Below are 11,844 nucleotides of genomic sequence, written 5' to 3' on the forward strand. Positions count from 1 at the left end.
GCTTGGTGAGGGAACACCAAAGGACAGGGGCAGGTAGAGGACACGTGATTTCAGTGGGCTTGCTCCCGGGCCATGCCAACTAACGGTTGTGTCTGACGTACCCACCGACCATTGGCTGTAGGTGTCAGAGGTGACCTGGGAAGAGGAAGACGACCGAGCCAACCAATCGATGACGGCAGGGTTGTCGGTGGAGACACGACCGCTGGATGACACCGGGAGCACTGGCCTCTGGCTGCGACTAGTGCTGCCTCGACTCCTTCCTCTGTTGCCACGTCTGCTTGCTCCTGAAACATTGCCTCCTCTGCCACTCCTCTGCGTGTTGTCTGACATACTCTTTAATTCAACGATTCTGTGTCCCTGAGTAATGATTCTGTGTCCCTCAGTAACAATTCTGTGTCCCTGAGTAACAATTCTGTGTCCCTGAGTAACGATTCTGTGTCCCTGAGTAACGATTCTGTGTCCCTGAGTAACAATTCTGTGTCCCTCAGTAACGATTCTGTGTCCCTCAGTAACAATTCTGTGTCCCTGAGTAACAATTCTGTGTCCCTGAGTAACGATTCTGTGTCCCTGAGTAACGATTCTGTGTCCCTGAGTAACGATTCTGTGTCCCTCAGTAACAATTCTGTGTCCCTGAGTAACAATTCTGTGTCCCTGAGTAACAATTATGTGTCCCTGAGTAACAATTCTGTGTCCCTGAGTAACGATTCTGTGTCCCTCAGTAACGATTCTGTGTCCCTCAGTAACGAATCTGTGTCCCTGAGTAACAATTCTGTGTCCCTGAGTAACAATTCTGTGTCCCTGAGTAACAATTCTGTGTCCCTCAGTAACGATTCTGTGTCCCTCAGTAACGATTCTGTGTCCCTGAGTAACAATTCTGTGTCCCTGAGTAACAATTCTGTGTCCCTGAGTAACAATTCTGTTTCTGTCCCTGAGTAACAATTCTGTGTCCCTGAGTAACAATTCTGTGTCCCTGAGTAACGATTCTGTGTCCCTCAGTAACGATTCTGTGTCCCTCAGTAACAATTCTGTGTCCCTGAGTAACAATTCTGTGTCTGTCCCTGAGTAACAATTCTGTGTCTGTCCCTGAGTAACAATTCTGTGTCCCTGAGTAACAATTCTGTGTCCCTCAGTAACGATTCTGTGTCCCTCAGTAACGATTCTGTGTCCCTGAGTAACAATTCTGTGTCCCTGAGTAACGATTCTGTGTCCCTCAGTAACAATTCTGTGTCCCTGAGTAACAATTCTGTGTCCCTGAGTAACAATTCTGTGTCTGTCCCTGAGTAACAATTCTGTATCCCTGAGTAACAATTCTGTGTCCCTCAGTAACGATTCTGTGTCCCTCAGTAACGATTCTGTGTCCCTGAGTAACAATTCTGTGTCCCTGAGTAACGATTCTGTGTCCCTCAGTAACAATTCTGTGTCCCTGAGTAACAATTCTGTGTCCCTGAGTAACGATTCTGTGACCATGAGTAACGATTCTGTGTCCCTCAGTAACAATTCTGTGTCCCTGAGTAACAATTCTGTGTCCCTGAGTAACAATTCTGTGTCTGTCCCTGAGTAACAATTCTTTGTCCCTGAGTAACAATTCTGTGTCCCTGAGTAACGATTCTGTGTCCCTCAGTAACAATTCTGTGTCCCTGAGTAACAATTCTGTGTCCCTGAGTAACAATTCTGTGTCTGTCCCTGAGTAACAATTCTGTGTCCCTGAGTAACAATTCTGTGTCCCTGAGTAACAATTCTGTGTCCCTGTGTAACGATTCTGTGTCCCTCAGTAACAATTCTGTGTCCCTGAGTAACAATTCTGTGTCTGTCCCTGAGTAACCATTGTGTCCCTGAGTAACAATTCTGTGTCCCTGAGTAACAATTCTGTGTCCCTGAGTAACGATTCTGTGTCCCTAAGTAACGATTCTGTGGCCCTAAAGTCTCTCTGTCCCTAACTCTGTCCCTAATACACAGAGGTCTGTCTCTCTTGAATGACCGGAGGCTAATGGAGAATTCTAAGATGGCCGCAATTTATAGCTCCACCATTACACAGTGCTGGCTGGCTGGCTGCTGATTGGCTAATGCGATCACATGTCATGAATGAATGCATTATGGGTCAGCGCGCCTTGTCTGCGCGCCTTCCCAGAGATCCCCGCTCCGTCGCCACACATGTCGCCGCCATTTTTGGGAAAATTCGATTCGTGCATCCGAAGTTTGCTAATTTTCGGATTCGGCGGGAATCGAATTTTTCCTGAACTTCGAAACGAATTCCACTTCGCCATGTTCGATTCGCTCATCTCTAATATATATATATATATATATATATATATATTTTATTTTTTTTTTTCATGGATGCACTGGTATTGGTACTGAGTATATTCATGAGTACTCCTGCTTGTGATAATAATCCCGACACCAGAAACAGATGTTTTGTGGTACAATTTGTGACAATACAAAATGTAATGATGCAAATTGCACCACAAAGAATAGCATGCAATTTGAACAGGAATGCGGTGCAATTCCTGTCCAAACTGCATGAGGTTCTCTCTCTGCTCCTGTGTGAACTCAGTTCACAGAGAAGCGATGCGGGAAACCTCCTTGCATTTATCCCATGCTGCCACAGAAGGAAAAGCCGGGGATTTGAAATCCCTATGGCTCTCTCTCCTCTTAGTGCAGTACAGCTTTTGATTGGTCCACACTGTCACGGTGCAGACCAATCAAAAGCTGTCTAGCACGTTCTGTCATCCTGGAAAGGAGATGAGAGAAAGCTGCTTCACAGGTCTGGGGATATGAAATCCCCCCCAGCTTCCTCTCCTCTCCTTGCAGGTATGACAGTTTGTGCGAGAGAAAGAGGAGAGAAAGCCATGGGTATTTCAAATCCCCAGACCTGTGAAGCATTAGTGGCGGTCCCAAATCCAACCAGAGCTCAGCAGCAGTGGAGGTCCCTGAGCCTCTCCGATGACTGTTCCTCTACATGCTGCTGCCTGGAAGTGAGGTGTCTGTGGAGTGTGGGGAACATGCCTGGGGACTCAAGGAAACTTTTCATCACCACCACATGCAATTACTTTGGGCTCCAGGCGGGGGAGGAGGAGGACTGTCCAGAACTGGACCGGTTCCTGCATCCTGCATGATGCCAATGAGTTAATTCTGTCCACCCAGAGGAGTGAGGCCTGGGTCACCTTTTCCAACAAGGTACAGATATGGGGGGTGCTGGGGAGAGGGGGCTGCATTTTATTGGAAAAGAGATGTCACAGAAGGAAAAGCTCCATGGTTTTCTCTCCTCGCAAAGTAGGGATGACAGTACAGCTTTTGATTGGTCAGCACTGTCAGGGTGCAGACCAGTCAGAAGACATCTAGCCCATACTGTCATCACTGCAAGGAGAGGAGAGAAATATGCTGGGATTTCAAATCCCCAGACCTGTGAAGTGGCTTTCTCTCCCCTTGCAGGGATGACAGTACAGGCTAGGCAGCTTCTGATTGGTCAGCACCATATGTCTCAGCAATGTAAAAAAGAGTGGGTCTTGAGCATGCCAACAGTATCTGTCTCAGGGGGCAGAATGGGGCATGGCTGATCTGCACCCAAGAGGGAGGATTCCAAGAGGACGGTGTGTCCCTATCCTGTCTCTACTCATCTGGAACCTTTCATTACCACTATTCACTGTCCCTGACAGATGGGAGAGCTGTCCCTATGCTATCTACCTGCAAGCCAGGGAGCCAGGGTCTTAAATAAACTCTGCCTGACCAGAGTCACATGGGACGACAGCATCCAACCAGATCACTTCCCCAGTGACCCTAGAAACCATAAAGGAGTATGTTCCTCACGACTTCCTCTCCCTCTGCAATGTCACTGTGGTTGAGTGCCACCTGCAATAGGGAAAATAGACTGCACCTGTCTACATGTCGCCAGGACAAGAAATAATGGGAATTATAACCAGCATGACATAGTTGGCAATAACGGATTTTTAACACTTCCCTATTCTACCCAAAAATAAAAAAGGTTTGGTTTTAAATACACTTTAAGCTGCTTAGAGGGAGGGCTGCCTACTCTCTGTAATTCAGTTTTGCATGCAGGCATTACTGCAGTGCACCAGTCCACCCTACTTTCTTTTGTCTTTATCTGGTGATCCTGGAAAACACTTGCTGGTGATGCCGGAACATCCTTCTAATAGTAGTACCAAAGGGCTTCTCACAGCCAAATTCAAGCCTGGCTTGGAAGTTCAAAGGTGATTGGTGATGCAGTGCATGAGCTTCAGGAAGTACACTCCTATTGCCCTCCTAGAAACCCTTTGAGGTGCTCTGTAGGTGCTGTGACTGCTGTGGGTCACAGAGAATCCACTTTATTGAGTGGGAAATTGAGTGGTTTTAACACATTTACAGTGTGTTCACTAGCTCACTAAATTTGACTTGTCTGGAATTCTATATTTAAAACAAAGTTTAAACTTTTTATGAGGCAATAATAAAACTATAAGAATTGAGCCTCCACTAATGAAGAATATAATGCATGTTTCTCTAGGGGGTGATCCAAAACAGAGGATGTCTGTTTAAGTTGACGGTTTTAAAAGAGCTCAGGTTTGCCAACTGTTTTATTTTCATGGACAATTTGTAAGAAAAAAACCCTTATTTTTCCTGTCTGTAAATGTTTGTGGACGGGGGAAACTATACGTGAAAATACTGGCATCCCAGCAACCAACCACCTGCTTGCCCCAGACCCCAGCATTCAGAAGAGGAGGATGTAACTTCCTCCTCCAGAACTGCTCCTGGTGCTTTGCCTCCCAGCTTCCACCATGCTGCCAAGAACAGATCGAGGTAATGGTGGCCATGTATGCCTCAATCTCTTCTGACAGGAATAAGAAATCTATAGTCGACAACCCAAGTAAGTGATTTCATTGGTTATCAATTGTGGCTTTGTTTCCACCATGCAGTTTCATAATCTGAATGATATAATTATATTAATACAGTATCACAGTTCTGTGAATCCATTCAAAACAATGGATAATTTTCTGCCCTGGCTGATCGACTCAGTTTGATCGAATGCGATCGAAATCAAGTTTAAAGCGATCGTAATGGAATTTGTGACCATTCAATTGTTTGCAGATTCAATCCCACATTAAATGGAGAATAAAATCAGCGTGTAGGGTCACCTTAAAGGGGGGGCCCTGTGGACTCTAAGGAAGGAACTTTGGGGACCCTGATGTAAGTGGGAAAAAACTCAGGGTGCCCAGATTTAAGGGGAGGGGTATTCTGGGAACCCAGATATTAAGTGGGAACTCTAGGGACCCTGGTCTAAAGGGGTGGGGTACTCTAGGGAGCCTGATAAAAGGAGGGGGCACAAGGGAACCTGATGTAAGGGGGACTCTGATGGAGACTTATGATGTAAGGGGGGGACATTTGCTATAAAGGGGGACTTATACATTGTGGGGGGATGCACTTATACATTATGTTGTACATCAAATTGCCCCATTACATTGCTCTGATCAAAGTGTTTATTGTCCCAGCAGTTGCTGGTTTTAAGAGAGTTCTTCTTTAACCACTTCAGCCCCGGAAGGTTTTCCCTTCCAGCATGGCTGGATCCAGGGGGGTGCTGGGCTGCCCCCCCAATTTAGTTATGTTCTCCCCCCCCCGGACTGCTGAGCTCCTTCCCCCCCATCCCTGAGACAAGGGAAAGAGAGCCTGGAGCAGTTAAGTCCAGAAAGTGACAAGGAAGAGAGAGCCCAGAGGAGCTGTGCTGTGCTCTGGATTTGTGTTAGAAGGGGAGATTGGGTAGATTTGTGCTAGGAGGCAGATAAGCAGGGAGATGTGTGCTAGAAGGGGAGACTGGGGGGATTTGTGCTAGGAGGGGGGATTAGCAGGAAGATTTTTTCTAGGAGGGGGGATTAGCAGGGGGGATTTATGTTGGAAGGAGAGATTGGGGGGATTTGCGCTAGGAGGGGGGATTTGTGCAAGAAGGGGGAATTGTGCAAGAAGGAGGATTGGGGGTATTTGTGCTACAAGGGGGGGTTGGAGGAGTTTGTGCTAGGACCATGTGACCATGTGACCATCCTGAGATCAGATTCCCTTACAGACACAGCCTCAATCTGCAGTGTATAGCTGTTGCTATGTTTCAGTTCTGACCCTGTCCTCTTCTCCTCTGACCCCTGTCCTCTACCCTGCTGACCCTCTGTACCCTGCCCTGCTGACCCCTGTCCTCCATCCCGCTGACCCCTGTACACTGCCCTTATGACCACTGTCCTCTGCCCTGTTGACCCCCTTTATTCTGCCTCACTGCCCCATCTTCTGCCCTACTGTCCTGTCTTTGCTCTTATAACCCCTGTTCTCCACCCTACTGACCCTGTCATCGCCTCTGTTGACCCCTGTCCTTTGCCCTGCTGACCCCTATCTTCTGCCCTACTGAACCCCTCTATACTGCCCCACTGACTCTTGTACACTCACATGCTGATTTCCCATCCTCTGCCCTGCTGACCCCTATTTTGTGCCCTACTGACTGCCTGTACACTGCCCTACTGACTCTTGTACACTCCCCTGCTGACCTCTCATCCTCTGTCCTGCTGACCCCCTGTACACTGCCCTGCTAACCCCTATACACTGCCTTGATAACCTACTATAAACTGCCCTACAAACTAATGGCCTTTGTACTCTGCCCTACAAACTGCTGACCCTATCTCTCTGCCCTGCTGGCCCCCCTGTACACTGCCCCACTGACTTCTATACACCGCCCTGTTGACTTTTCATCCTCTGCCCCCTGACAGTTTTTATTGCACCCCCACATCAGACAGGAAAGATCCGGCTCTGCAGGATAGTACAAACACCCCCCCCAAAATGACCCTTTTTGAAAAGTAGACACCCCAAGGGATTTGATAAGTGGCATGGTGAGTGTTTTGCAGATATCCTTTTTTTTACAAGGTTTTGAAAAAAGAAAAAAATCATTTTCATTATCTTTCCTCATTTTCCAAAAACTTGTGGCAACAAATGAGATCTGAAAAATACTCACTATGCCCCTTAGCAAATATCTTAGTGTCTACTTTCCAAAAAAGGGTCATTTCAGGGGGGAAGTGCTTCTACTATCCTGGCAATTCAGGGACAACATCATAAGCTTATGCCAGACCTCACCCACTCTTCTAACCACTTAAAAAACCAAACCTTTTCTGACACCTTTTGCTTACATGAAAAAAAAACAGTTTTGTTGCTAGAAAATTACTTTGAACCTCCAAACATAATATATTTTTTTAAAACAGAAGCCCTAGAGAATATGGTGGGTGTCTCAATTTTTTATGTCATACAGCATTTGCACAGCAATTTTTCAAATGACAATTTTTTCGAAAAAATATGCTAATTTTTTTAATTTTAATGCACAAAAACATATATTGCCCAATTGTTTGATAACATATAAAAGATGATGTTATGCTGAGTAATGAAATACCAAACATGACATGTTTTAAAGTTGCAAAAGCCTGTGCAACCACGTCAACTATGTAAATTTTTTAAATGTATAGGTGATGTTTTAAAAGCTTTTACAGGTTACCACTTTAGATTTACACAGGAGGTATAGTGCTAGAATTACTGCCCTCGATGTTCGTGGTGATACCTCACATGCATGATGCAATCTCTGTTCTCTTGTCTGAGAAATCTGGGGTCTATTAGACTCTAGATCTTTCCTCTGCCCTTAAAGCATCTGATCACACTAAGAGCGGTGTGATCAGATGCTTTCCCAATTTAAAAGTGAAGCTGTTTATATCTGGCGAAACCAAAATGATGAAATGCTAGTTGCTTCTGGTTTCTCAGACCATAGAGATGATTTGAGCTATTCCGGTCTCCGGTCAACTCTATGGTCAGCTGACTGAACTGCCAGCTGCATAATCAGGTTCCCTGGTGGGACAGGAAAGCCCAAGAAAGCCGTGGAAGGTGTCAGGGGGGAGGGGACATCTCTTCCCACTGCTTGTAAAAGCAATACAGTGGCTAATTAGCCGCTTGCATTGTTTTTACATGAAAGCCAACCGCCAGCTGAAAAAAACAATACCAGGATGATGTCTGTAGCTGCAGACATCCTCCTGGCATAACCACATAAAGTCCAGCTATTTACCAGTACATTGCTGGTCCTTGTTGGGCATATACATAACAGCAGAGAACATGGGCATATGATGACTCGGGTCTGTGGACCAATGTAACTGCAATTCGTTATTTTTTGTAATGCCCATGTTGAGGGTTAGGCCCAAAAAAGGTTTAAATTTGGAAATCATGATGAGTTTGCAAGCCAATTGTCTGGCAAGAGCTGAATTTGGGTGGGCGGCAATTTATTGTTGTGTGTATAAGTTGCTTTGGCCCACAATCAATTCATACAAATCTTCAGTGAAAAGGAGAGGAGGGGCTAAATGCTAGTGCTGGCAGTGAACAGGGCTGATTCTGCTAATATTGCTGTTTTGGGGACACTATACTAAGGGGGCACAAGTATAGTTCTGTTTATATATCAATATATTGATCTGTACAAACACTATACTAGTAATGGTGATTACCTTTAGCGTGAGTGCGATAGTGTGGGGGCAATCTAATGCTAGCTGACCCAGGTTGGAAGGGGCGCTAACTGACCCTTATGCTATCTGATGTCGCTAGTGGCAGTAATAAAGTTATCAGGGATAAATTCTATATCTGACACTGTACTAAAGGCATTGGCTGGGTGATGGGGTGATCAAAGGGTTAATAGCGATGAACAAAGGGATAAATGTGCTAATCTAATGTGCGTGTGTAAAATATACTGCTTTTACTCACAGTAGTGTTCTCTTTTCTCTCCCTGGACAGACAGCTCACACCGCGCTGGATGCACGCTCACACCTGGAAGTAGAAAGCAACATAAAGGTATGTTGCTTTGCCCAGACCTGCTGCGCATTGTGGGCGGGAAGTCATCAAGTAGTTTAAAAAAAAACCTTAAAAAAAAGAAAAAAAAATTATTTTAGTTTTTTTTAACATTATTTTTTATAATTAAACAAAAATACTTTCATCAGAGTAGTTCAATGTTACCATAGTAAAAATGTACTATTCTGGGGGGGGGGGGCGACTTGGGATTTTTTTTTTGTACACTTTGCTTTGCAGGAGCATTAAAGATTATGCTTGCTTTGAACTGTCATGAATGGCTTAAGTTAATGTACGAGTACTGCAGGCGGTCAGCAAGTGGTTAAGGTAGGCTCAGACAGACAAAATGATATATTTCTGTGTACAGAAAACCGTAAAAACAGAAAAAAAGAAATTTTTTTTTTTTTTTAATGATCCTTTGTTCTGAGGTTTATGTGGATCTCTGAGGCTGTCCCTTTTGACATAGGAAGTACGAGTAATTTGTGGGCAGAAAAAGTGTGTTATATGTGTGCAATGTATTCAGCAACTAGGCACAGTACCTATTTTCCTGTCATCCCCTTTAAGCTCCTCTTATTAGGTGAAGTCAGGCTGACCCAATGGTTCACTATAGCAGGCGTAGTCTGCCACAGATCCTGTTATCCTGGTGTATCTCCGGGTTCCCCCGGTCTTTCATTATCCTAGTTAAGCTCATGTTTTGTCACACGTCATGTCATGGTTTGGCATTTTGAATTGCAAAGCCAAACAGAGGGTTGTGGGTATTGTCAATGTTTACTTATTATTCAACTGCATGCCGCCCACCCACAGTACATTTACCCGGCAGTTCCAGCTTTGGGGCGAGCATGCGTGCGCCCGCTGCTAAACCACGCTCTCACTAGCTACAGAGGGTTTTTGTCAGCAGGTCCCAGCCAATGATTTATAACGGAGACCAGCTGATTGGCTGTAGCCAATCACAGCACAGAGCCCTGTCTTTATAAACATACAGGAGTTATTTTGCTAAAACTAGAGAGTTTCTTCACATAGAAACCAATCAGCTTCCAGTTTGTTTTTTTTGTCAAAGCTTAGCTGAACAAGCTGAAGTTAGAAGCTGATTGGATGGCATGCACAACCTCACCAGATTTTGCGCTCTCCAGTTTTAGTAAATCTCTCCCACAGGGCTCTGTACACAGATCAAAGATCTGGCTGTTTCTTCTCCCTGATCATGCAACAACAAAAACAGCCAAATCTGTAAGTAAATGCAGCACATATCATACAAATTACACTTGTTGGCAGTTACCCCTTCCATTTCCCCTTGATGTTATGATGTTAACTTCTTCCCAGCCTTTGTAATTAGTACAGTGGTAGTGTACAGTATTATATCTGATCAGTGTATTAGTGTCACTATTGATGTCAGTGTCAGTCAGTTAGTGTACCTCCCAGCGAGGGTGTGTTAGTGTCAGAGTGCCTGCCACACTATCACAGTCCCACTATAAGTCACTGATCACCGCCATCACCATGCATAAATTCCAGTATATATACTATTGTTTGCAGACACTATTACTTTCACACAAACTAGTTAATATACACTTATTGGGATTTGTTTTAGCAAAGACATGTAGCAGAATACATTTTGGCCTATTGTATGAAGAAATGTGATTTTCTATTGGATATGTTTTATATCAGAAAGTAGAAAATATTTTTTTTTTTAAATTTTCTGTCATTTTCATTTATATAATAAAAAAATAATAAACCCAGAGGTGATCAAACATCTCTAAAATAATGCTTTATTTGTATGGAAAAAAATGATATACATTTAGGTACAGTGTTGCATGACCAAGCAATTGCCAGTTAAAGTAGCACATTGCTGAATAGCAAAACAATGGCCTGGTTATGAAGAGGGTAAAACCTTCTGGAGGTCAAGTGGCTACATTTTGATTGGCTTAGTTTATAATATGAGTTTCTGTCATATTTTAGTTTGTCTGTACAAATAGCTCTGTCTGTAAAATTTTCATATTTTGTCAGTAAAAAAAGTGCTGGGTTCGCATCCCTGGCATAGTGACTTTTTTTTTATTCAGACCTTACATGGAAGAGTCTCTAATGAAAATATCTGCATATCTTCTAAACTCCCACTAGATGGCAATGTCTGCATGTACAGCTTGATGGACTCTAGTATTTAATAAGATATATAGTACCTGCCACACGATTTCTTTTTTTATAGCTTAATATTAGCTTTTATGTTTCTATTAACAGTAGATACAATTATACCTCCTCTCCGTGCGAATAATTTAAGAATACTGATCTTGGTCTATTTCCAGCAATGAGATTCAGGAAGAGGATGTAACAAAACTAAATATAAGATTATTAAAAAGTATCCGAAAAAAACTATTTTAAGTGAACCTTTAATTTAGTATGACGTCTTACATCATCCTCCGTATTGTATACCAGTTTTTTTTTAGAAAAAGGAGACGTGCAGTACTATAGAATTTAAGCAAACTATCAATTAATAAAGAAAAAGACATCCGTCCTGTGTGTGGGCCCCAGGTATCTTAACTTTCTCTTTGCTGTGTTGCTTGCTACCCTGATCCCAATTGCTGCCCAATTTAAAATCCAGGCACATTCAGGCAGGGGTAAGAAGGGGCACATAACACCCCTCTTGTCTTTCCACAAGTATCTCAGTAGCTAATTATTATTATTATTATTATGATACAGTATTTATATAGCGCCAAAAAGTTTGCTCAGCGCTGTACAATATAGTGGGGGAAGTACATGAGACAATACAGTAACAAAACAATACATGAGGGGTTCGAGGGCCCTGCTCTTTCGAGCTTACAATCTAGGAGGGAGGGGATAGTGGTACAGGAAGAAGTGGCTGTGGGGGATGGAGTGGTGGGAGGAGTGGAGGAGATCGGCTGTTAGGTAAGGGCGGGGTAGGCTTCCCTGAAGAGATGGGTTTTCAGGGTGTGCCTAAAGGTGAGGAGGGAAGGTGACAGTCTGATGTATTGGGGTAGTGAGTTCCAGCGGATGGGGGAAGTCCTGGAGAAGTCC

The 11,844-nt window shown here is 44.0% G+C and overlaps 1 long non-coding RNA gene across 1 annotated transcript in view; it reads right to left on the bottom strand.

The window, feature by feature from the left end:
• LOC149474192 (uncharacterized) overlaps nt 1–8,806 on the bottom strand; it is a 114,763-nt gene extending 105,957 nt beyond the window's left edge. The window contains exon 1 of the long non-coding RNA XR_016311670.1: nt 8,743–8,806. This is a non-coding gene — a long non-coding RNA (uncharacterized LOC149474192). The remainder of the gene's footprint in view (nt 1–8,742) is intronic.
• Nucleotides 8,807–11,844: the final 3,038 nt, after the last annotated feature.

Source organism: Staurois parvus, unplaced genomic scaffold, assembly GCF_062004578.1.
Source record: "Staurois parvus isolate SC_StPar_1 unplaced genomic scaffold, SC_StPar_1.0 ptg000010l, whole genome shotgun sequence".
NCBI classification, from domain to species: domain Eukaryota; kingdom Metazoa; phylum Chordata; class Amphibia; order Anura; family Ranidae; genus Staurois; species Staurois parvus.